Here is a 10827-nt window from a genome sequence, read left to right as displayed (position 1 = left end):
AGAGAGGGCCCAAGAGGGAATTTAAAACAAACAAGAAGACTCCTGATAATTTTGAAGAGGAGAAATGGACAAAGAAATGATGAAGGGGCCAAGGGTGAAGAATGAAAAGTAAGGAGCAGGATGCTTGAGGAAGGTACAGGTTCCGTGAGTGCAGCATTCTAACATCATGTCCACGTTGCTCACGTGTCAATTTCTGGCTCATCAATAAATGTTTCAAGTGTTGTCAAGCTCCTGAAAATGTCTGAAATAGTGACCAGCCATCAAAGATACAATTTTTACACTCTCTTGTCTTCTGTCAAGGTGGTTTGACTCGACTATATTTAACCATCTTCTGCCCCAAAACTTTTTTTTCTGGATTGGCTAAAGGTGGAAATCAACACCCTTTGGTTTATCACAAATAGCAGAACTCTCCCAAGAAGCAGCAACAATGTTTATGATGTTGGTTAAATTCCATCAAATGTTTGCTTATAAAATAAAGAATTCAAAGGTGTGGAAATGAATGTCAACAAAGCAGGTTCTGGGGTGACATCAAATATGGCTTCAAATGGTAAGACTGATATTGTTAATTTAACAAAACAATTCTAGAAGAGCTTTGCAACCACAAGAATGTCTGCTTAGACAAGGCTGCCCTCTAGAGGGTGGCATATTTATACCACATAGTTTCACAGTCTGATTAACCCTTGAGTTGTCCAAGTAGCTGTGAGACGAGTTTGAACTTTGTCATCAGACAAATTGTGAGTTATAATTGTTATATCATATGTCTGGTGTTAAGATAACAATGAACTCAGCTTCAAGGGTTAATTATTGTGTGTAGCTGTCTGAGATACTTTTGTGACATCAGTGGCAGTGCTGGATTAAGGTATTGTGGGCCCTGTAGCATTTATTTTAAAGGGGCCCTAAATAGTGCCGGCTAGCACAAGTGCAGTGAGGGGGAAATGAAACAGCAGCGCATGAAGTGCCAGCTGGTGCATGCGCAATGAAGAGGAAGTGTGAATGCAGCACACCCCCACCGTCGAGAGATTTTCCGATGCTGACTCCACATGTCCACCTTGGTAAGTTGAAATAGTCTCAATCATTCTTAACTAAGTGATGCTAGCTTTGTCAGATCACTATAGATATATATATATATATATATATTTACTTTTTCAGTGATTACCAGGGGCGTACCTAAGAAATACTGTGCCTATAGCAAGCAATGAAATGCCCCCCCCGTTAAAATTTATTTACACATTTTGCACTTACACTGAAATTACACTTACACTAAAATTACACTTAGACTGAAATTGCCCCCTCCTTCCCTCCCCTGTTAAAACGTAATTACACATTTTGTTAAAACAAAACTTACTTGCGGCAGCTGCTGGTGGCTGGCTCAATGCGGGATCACTGGCCGTCTTCATTACCCTTAATAACCCATGCATCTGGAACCGCTCTGTGTTTCCCATTCCAGTCAGCATGGAATTTGAACCCCAGTCCTGATTGCTGCCATTTCAACAGCGCTGCACTAACTGCTCTGCTAACCATTACTTTCTGGAAGCTCCACCACCACAGAAGCTGGTCTCCAGCATGTTCAGTTCACTCCATGTGATGTCAGGTTGACAACACTGTAAACTACACATTCTTTGGGATGTGATAACCCTCCATCTGAAGTAATGAAGTATTATGCTTCAGAACTGCCGACATTTCTCGTCAAGGTATTCAAGCACCAGGCAATGATTGACAATGAGGAACATTGGCATGTACAATCTTTCCAAAAATAATGCAGAAAAACTTTTTAATCTATCACATTCCTGCCTAATCAATTCACTCTTAATCATCGCCAAAATGATACAAGGGATCATAGACAATGTTAGCAAATATCAATTGGTCTCCAATGTAACCTGTTAACTATTGCTTATCCTGGGGTTCATACAGATTCACTGTGCTTCAGATTGCACCTTAGTTGAACCATGAATGGGTTTAACACAATTATGGATCTTTGTCTGGTTATAAAGTTAATTGGGAAAAAAGTGAAATTTTACTGATAGGTGAAGGAGATTATTCAGTTTATAAGAATATTATCAATTTGAAGTGGACTGATCGAATTAAATATTTGGGTATAAATATGGATGTTGATTATCAATCTTTACATAAATTAAATTATGTACCGTTAATGAAAAAGATCAACATTGATTTGATTAAATGGAAGGATCTTCCTATAAATTTAATTGGAAGAAAATACAATTAAAATGAATATCTTTCCACGTATACAATATTTGTTTCAGTCAATTCCGTGTTTACTCAATAAGAATTTTTTCCGAGATTTAAATAAAATGGTTAGGGAATTTTTATGGAAGGGTAAATTTCCAAGAGTAGCTTTGAATAAATTAACTTGGAAATATGCATTGGGAGGAAACATGAATGGAAGAGGTAGTCCTAGACTGCCCTTGGCATTAAGACAGCATTTCACTGAGTGAGAGATATCAAGGACTCAGGGAAATGTTGGCCAATGGGAAAAAAGTTCCTCAGGACAGTGTCTGATCCAGCCATCTTTGGCTGCTTCATCCATGTCATTCTTTTGTTATCAGGTAAGAAATGGATATATTCACTGCTGACTTCACTGGTTTCAAAGCCATTCATAATTTTTCAGAATTTGAATGAACCAAAACCTGCAAGCGCCAAGGCCAAGACAATGTTCAGGCATTGACTGTTATTTGGCAAGTAATGCCAGGGAAGAACCACAAAATGACCATCTCCAACAAGTGAGAGTTGAACTACCCATACATCATATTCAATATCAAGACCATCATCAAGTTACCTATTATCTTTCTAGGACTCACCACTGACCAGAAACTCTTCTGGACCAGTCACTGAATTCTGTGCACAATAGAGCAGGTCAGAGATAGGGTATCTTGTGGGAAATACCTCTTGATATCCCAGACATTTTCTTTGTCAAAATAAAACACACAAGTTGAAGGTTCAGAGTAAATGATTAAGGACAGAGAGGAGGAGGAACTACTTTTCCCAGAAGGCGAAGTGGTCTGTGGCTGAAGAACACACAGGCGGCAGACTGTTGGTGACTCAAGGTAAGGAACCCATGCAAGTCGTGGGCTGCTCGCGACTGCGGTCAAGGGATTCACACTGGGCTGTGGACTACAGAAGACTGGCTCAAGACTAGCTTAAGGGGATACAGGTATCAGAACTGGGATGCGAGAGGGTGCCAAGAGTGCTAAAGGGTTCTTGATCATGTCAGAGGTTTGGATCTGGAGCTCAGGCTGCTGATGGTTTAGACTGGACTCTATGTTACTGCAGGGCTTACAGAATGTTGGAGGCAAATCCATGGATGCTTTGAGGGGACTCACTTTTGCTTCTCTTTCTCTGACTATAAGAGGTGCTTCAGGCAACTTCTGCCGATGGCGATCTGTCTGCCTTACAGCAGAGGAAAACAAAGTTTGTGTAATATTTCATGGTCTTTATTACATGACAAAAAAATGAATCTTTAATCTTGCCCATTGAAGCAATGGAGGCCACCTCAGTAAATATAGTTAAGAGAAGGTTGAATAAATTTTTATATAGTAGTGGAATTAAGGGATATGGGGAAAAGGCAGATAGATGGAGATGAGCCTATCATCAGATCAGCCCTGATCTCATTGAATGGTGGAGCAGACTCAACGGGCCGGATAGCCTACTCCTGCTCCAATTTTTTAATGTTCTTGTGTTCTTAGTTTGACATGTGATAAAATCCTTTCCACGTGCCTGGATGAGTGGAACTCCAACAATATTGAAGAAACTTAGCACATTCAAGACCACACAGTTTGCTTACTTGGCACAACATGAACTACATTAAATGTTCACTTCCTCCACTACATGATGAATACCAGAGAGCATCCTCTCAAAATGCACTGTGCACTGTCCCCAAAGTCACAAATTCTTCCATGTGGAAGGACGTACAGAAGCATGGGATCACTGCTGGCTGCAGGCCTCTCATGTTTGCTTGCCATCTAAATGGGAACCAGACTGTTGTAAATTTAGCTTCACTCAGTCAAACTCCTTGATGTGCTGCACCAGTAGCATTGTGGGAATACTTTCATCATTAGAACAGCCACAGTTCAAGTTTCACCATTAGAACTGCCCATTCCTGACTTCCCTTGAGTAGGTGCTCAAGGGGAGTCAAGAATAGGCAGTTATGAACACCCACATATTCCAAAAAAATTAATTGAAATAATAAAATCTTTATTTCTTCTGAATTTTTCTCCAGCTGTCCTGTTGGTATTAAGATAAAGGTTATGAGAATCCTTCTGTCATCACGTGCAAGCAAGTCTTTTATGTTCATTAAGTTGTTGTAAAATGGGAGTGGATCGACGGTGAGGTGTTTGTGATGGGTGTTTAGTCTGAGTCCGACTCAGCCCCTCGTAGCATTCAATTATAGTAGCAAACCAGAAAGTTAACCGAAAGCTTTAACACCACACTTCTGAACTTCTCTCTTGCTCCAGCAGTAATGATCAAACTTGGAGTCAAATGATGTTTAAACCTAGTGTTACTGGTCTCCACAGGTCATACAGCTTGCTGCTGAGAAAGCATGGCAGGGTGGAGGTGAAGCTACAAAATGAAGTTAATTACACAGTATATACTGTTGGTAATCTGGAGTTTGTGAGAATAGGGCACCCATTAGTCAAGTTGTACATAGAAGTTTCTGCAGCAACACGGTCCTCAATAAGATTAAGGCATTTTGATAATTCTTTTGGCTCGATTAGTGTGAGACTGTATCCATGTAGTTTTTAAAAAAACAAAAGCAATAACGCAAAAATAAATCTGTGGAAAGATATTCGGCTCTGTTATTTGCTTAAGAAATATTGCACTCGTCAAAAAGCAATCAACAATAAAATATATCTGTAATTCTCAGATTTTTGGTCCAACATCCAGTCCCATGTACAAAACCAGGAGCACAAGCAAAGTGCTGATCACAGATTTCTAGGCTGCATGCAAGTGAGGATGAAGGGTACTTATTCAACAGAGAAGGCAATTGATATTTGGCTGGTAATTCTGTGCAAATGTGGCGTGAACATTTTAGAGAAGAGCTGTAAACAGAATGTCAAATCTGAATCAAATCTGCCTGTTTAATTGAGGCATTTACACCACACACATGTCCTGGATAGTTTGCCCATCTTTGCATGTTCTCTCTTGGTGCCAAACATTTCCATGCATGTCTTTCACACATATACAATACTTACATTTGTAGATGCCAGAAAATTATTATTTTTCTTAATTCCTTTCTGGAGAGATTAAGGTTGGATGTATTTGGTTGATGCATTTAATTCATTCAATTTCACTTGCCTTCTGCAGTTACTCAAAGAGTCAGACAGAATTGTAATGAGTCAATTTTCCCTTGCAGTTAGGACTCCCAAAGAATTGCATCAGTGCTTTAATTCCTTGAATGAACTTGCTTCTTAATGTTTGCATTGTATGTCTTAATATCATTTAATAAACAAAATGCTCACAGTGATCTCCTGGGTTTGGCCAAGGTGGCCTTTCACAGATCTTGTGGTCAACGTGTATTGAAACTATTGTAACTGTCCTTGCAAGTTTATGCTTGTATCCTATTTACTCTAAAAAGGTAGCACATGATGTCAAGCATAAGAGGACTTTTTGAACTGGTGGATCATCTGTAAATGAATACGGTAGTGCCAATGGCTATTCAGGCCAATGAGGTTCAAAGTCTCATCACAGCTGAACCTTTCTGAATAAAACCTTTGGGATGACAGGGTTAGCGTAGCAGTTAGCACAGCACTACTACATCTCCAGTGATTGGGACTGAGGTTCGAATCCCATGCTCTCTGTCTGTATGTTCTCTCTCTGTCTGCATGGATTTTCCCCAGGGACACAGTTTAAAAACTTACTGGTGGTTGTACCTTAATCAGATGTAACTAGGGGGCATGGGCTTTTGGGGTGAAATAGCCGGTTACCATTCTGTATGTCTAAAATTTTTAAAAAAACAGCTATTGACAAATTTTAACAAGTTAGATACCAGAAGTCCGAGGCAAACTAATGAAAGTGCCTGGCAAGTTGTCCATATGGCACCCCTATCAAGCTTTGGTGGGCCAAAGAGAATGAGGGGACTATCAATGAATGAAATAATTTACAGGGCCTGTTTTCAGAGGTAGGGAGAAAGCTTGTGGGTACTCAGGAGATCATTGTGAACACCGAGAATTTGTGTGCAATTCACTCATTTTAATCAGCAAACAGGTTGAGGGTTTGACAAAATTTCCAGTAGTTACCTTTTGAAGTAAGAGATGGTCATTTAGCAGCGGAACCAACTCTTAAAGTTTCATTTTTTAAAAGGTTGGACTGATTTATTTTCCTCACTGGGTATTACGGATGTGAAACACCTTACTATCCCATCTAGGAATTTCCCCCTTGGCACCATAATCAGATATGGCCTGAACCTTTGTTATATTATCCAACTTGCCTGATGGATGCAATTGAAATGCATTGACAGATCAATCTTTGAGAGAAAGAGGCCATCTGGGAAGTGAATCACAAGGAAGGAAAAAGAAAGGATTTGAATTCTTCAGAAGAGAATGCAATTAAAAAAGAGTAAAAATCTTCTGTTCAATCTCAATAGCAGACATTCAATATCCCTGCAGCACTTAGAAAATACAGTTCTCCTATTCTCTTTAAACTTTAGTTAAGTTACCTTCTTGGATTCGTACCTGAAAGAGGAAGTATCAGAGCAACAAGGGTTGTATACAGAAGAGAGACTGGCAAAGTGCAATAACCATTTGGAAGAAAAACAGTAGATAATTATAAAGAAAGCACGTGTGACAGAGATAAGGACCACATCGTTAAAGCACAAGTATGTATGAATGCAGAGGTTGTCACAGATTCTGGATGATGAGGTAACAAGATATTTTACACCCAATTCAATACCTGCAAAGGATCGTCATTATTGTAAAGTAGAAAATAAAGCCGATTTTTTAAGTCAGACAAGACCAGTCAACGACTATAATGGGGATGGTGACAATTACTGATGTCAGCCCTTTTAAAGGACTAATTCCCAACTCTGTTCTTTGATTGCTGGATCAGTCAATAAATAGGTTTAAATCACATGTCTGTGGAGATGAAAATTCACATTGTATTTAGTATGAAGAGAGGAGACCAATATATGTAAAGAAGAGTAAGAGCAGAGCAGAGTGAAAAGAGTTGTGACCACCCCCCACAGACAAAAGAGTGCTAAATAAATGGGACCACAGAAATTAAAAGCAGCCCAAAACTCCAAAGGTAATCTGTATTACAGACTGATGTTGCTTTCAATGGCAAGGAATTGGGATGCCAAGGCAAGAGCAAGGAAATCAATCAAGGGCTCACAAAAAAAAACAAACAGCCATCCAGCGCTGGGAATAAGCCTTAGTGAACTTACACTAGATGTGTGACATCACTCTTGTTGATTTCAGGCACGCTGTCAAAAGAAGTGTATTGGAGGTTCCTTGTCTGACAGGCTGCCGACCATCTGTAGCAAACTGATGAAAACCACCCACTGTGGCTCCTTCACCATGAAGGTAATCACATACTGTTACAATATCTAACTTGAAGGACTACTGTTAATTCCATTATCATTTTTCTCTTTTCAAAGATTGATACTTGCTAATTAATCCATGACACGCATTTTCAATTCCCACAGAGTGCTGCTAGTGATACAATTTCAATAATATTGTACAAGAACAAAGGCATAACATTCTTGTCGGCGCTTTGGAAAGTTGACAGGAATTGAGAATTCAAATGATATGAAGCGTTTTTTTTTGTGAGTGAGCCCCATGCCTTCAGCAATATGGATTGCCAGAATTTTTTTCTCCTTAATTATTTAATTTTCAATCAACATGACGTTACAAAACAAACAAAATCAAGGAAACATTACAGATATCTACAATAAAATACCAAAACTAAACTACATTTTGATGTACGAAGAAGGAAGAATCAGCACGTTATCACAATTATCAAATTCTGTCCTATTGTTTATAAATACAAAAATGCACTCCATGCCGATCCTTAAAAGTATAAAAGAGAAAAAGAGAAAAAATAAGAGAAAGACCCTCCTTCCACAAAGGAAAAGGGAAAAAAAGAGGTAATTCTCCCATAATATTTGACTATATCATCTATTTTCCAAAAGCATTAACTACATACAGGTGAAACATTACGTGATTCAACCAGAGCTTATTTCTTCCCTTAAGGGTTAAATGTCTTGACATGGACTTCACTAGGGATACTGGAGATAGTGGTATTGGAGTTGGGAGGAGGGGAAATTCATCAAAGGTTAACCCCCGTTTATCTTAAATACGGGTTCCATATTCTTAAAAACATATTGTAACAATTTCTAAGGTTGTAAGTAATCTTCTCCAGGGGAACACAACTATGTATTTCTGACTTTCAACTATCATTCTCACTTGGGAATCAGATTTCAAAGTAATGGCTCTGCATTTCCTGACCACCGCTAAAACAAGTTTAACAAAGTTCAATTGATATTTAGACAGCCTCATTTTAGGTCTGATATTTGCTAATTTTCCCAATAAAAACAATTCTGGCACTGAGGGTGTTGAATTCTGGTATTTTGTTCCCGGAAATTCCCCAAATCTTCCCAGAAGGATCTCAACTTAGGCCATGACCGGGTCGAATTTCCTTTGAACATGATCACAATTCATGTATGTGACATAACTTTACTTTTATCCCTATTAACTTTATAGCCCAAGAAAGTCCCATAAATTTCCAGTTTAGACTGCAATTTTTGTAATGAACTTGCTAGGACTATCAGATATATATGAACATCGTCAGCAAAGATTTTATGTTCTTCTGGTTAACCCTGAAGCCTTTTGTGCCTGGATCTCATTGGAGATAGTATGTTAATGGTTCATTAGCCAGGACAAAAAGATAATGGACAACCTTGTTTACTAAATCTGGACAATGGGATCACGAATGAGATTTGGCCATTGGTGATTGCCTTTGCTTTAGGCTTATAATATAGTGCTTTAATCCAGTTAATACATATCTCTCCTGGTGCACATTTTCCCAAAACTCTAAAATAAATAGTCCCATTCCAGTCTGTCAAAACATTTCTGTGCATTTAGGGTCAGAGCGACACACAATTAATCTTTTGTTTGTGCCAGATAAATAATACTGCTACCATTGTCTGCCTCTTCTGTACAAAACCCATATATTAATTAATTTAGGCAAATATACTGCCAATTGATAAACTGTATTCAATAAGGATATCGATCTATAAGATGATAATAGAGGTACCAATAAATATTTAAATTCTTTATAAATTTGAATGGAAACCCATCTTCTCCTGGGATTTATTAACTTGCAAGGATAACAATGCTTCCCCTATCTCAACTTGATTAAAGGAACAATTTTTACCCAAGGAGAATCTCTCCCCCCCCCCCCCCCCACTTCAAAGAAAGAGATCAGATATTTTATTTGGGCTGCTTGATAATTTTTAAACTTGGGGAGCTGTAAACCTTCCATTTTATATTCAAATATTAATTTTTCCATAGAAACTATAGGCATATTATCTTTGCATAGAATGTTTCTAATATATTTATTTAATACTTAAAGCATTTTTGATATATCTAGGCAATGATTGAAAAAGATACTGTATTCTAGCAAATATATTCATTTTTGTACAATGAACTCTTCCTACTAATGTTATAGTCAATATTGTCCATCTATTTAAATCCTCTTCATTTTTAAGTAATGACAAATAATTCAATTTATATAAATTTTGAAATTTATTGTCTGTATGAACTCTGAAATATTTTAACCCATTTGTCAGCCATTTAAACTGAGTATTTCTTTGGCAAATTGCATAATCACCTCTTGCAAGAGGCATAATTTCACTCATCTTAATTTATTTCATAACTTGAAACTACTGTATTCTTCTAACTTTAAATGTCTAAACATTTAGAACTTTAAATGTATCCTTTGTAACAAATTTGCTGGTTATGTCAGATATGTCAAGGTATCATCTGCAAACATCCTTAAGTGTAATTAAAAATTGGCATAATATAAATACAGAAATGGAAATAAACAGTAATTTATCTATTAAAACTCCTTTGATTCATAACGGACTTATTCCTTGTACATTATATAATCAAATTTATGAAATTTGGTCTCACAAAAGGGTTCAGATACATTGAAGACTATTATAAGCAAGGGCAACTGATGTCACTTGAACAACTTAAGAATTAATATGGTATTCTTAATAATATGCTATTTTGCTAGTTTCAAATCAGCACATTTTAAGTGATAAGCTGCATCCAACATGCATTTACCAAAGTGTAGTGATACAGAGAACCTAATAACAAAGGGAAATACAAAGAAATCTATATTGGCAATTTATTATTTACTTCAAATAGGGATCCCTAAATCTAGACAAAGATGGGAGTCAGAATTGGGCTGATTTATGTTGAGACTGTATGACTAATACAATAAATGTAAGCTATAGACTGATACAAAACACAAAAATTAAATAAATTAAAATCATATTAATCAGATCAGGGTTTTAGATGTGCCAAAGAGGTGGGAACTTTTTTATTTTACATTCAACATGGTTTTGTGATAAAGGAGGACATTTCTGGCTGGAATTAGGACATTTTTAGAGCAAATTACAGGAGTCCATTTTCAACAAAATTCAGAATTATGTTTATTAGGTAACATTATAGAGACAAGATCTAAATTGAAATTAACTACATACTATATAGAATTTGTTAAAATTGCATTAGCAGTGGGCAGAAAATATTTTGCAGTTACTTGGAAATCTGATTCACTCCTGAATTTGGAATGACGGAGTGTGGAAATGTA

General features: G+C 37.3%; 1 long non-coding RNA gene across 3 annotated transcripts in view; it reads left to right on the top strand.

The window, feature by feature from the left end:
* Window positions 1-846: 846 nt before the first annotated feature.
* LOC138741699 (uncharacterized) overlaps window positions 847-10827 on the top strand; it is a 52410-nt gene continuing 42429 nt past the window's right edge. For 2 of the 3 annotated variants that reach the window (XR_011343674.1, XR_011343675.1), the window contains exons 1-2: window positions 847-1052; window positions 7428-7532. This is a non-coding gene — a long non-coding RNA (uncharacterized lncRNA). Of the gene's footprint in view, window positions 1053-2626; window positions 3063-7427; window positions 7533-10827 lie in introns of all 3 variants that reach the window. The other variant, XR_011343676.1, reaches the window with a different exon arrangement.

Source organism: Narcine bancroftii, chromosome 8, assembly GCF_036971445.1.
Source record: "Narcine bancroftii isolate sNarBan1 chromosome 8, sNarBan1.hap1, whole genome shotgun sequence".
NCBI classification, from domain to species: Eukaryota; Metazoa; Chordata; class Chondrichthyes; order Torpediniformes; family Narcinidae; genus Narcine; species Narcine bancroftii.
The sequence above is the reverse complement of the archived record's forward strand: the minus strand, read 5'-3'. Positions and strand labels throughout refer to the sequence as shown.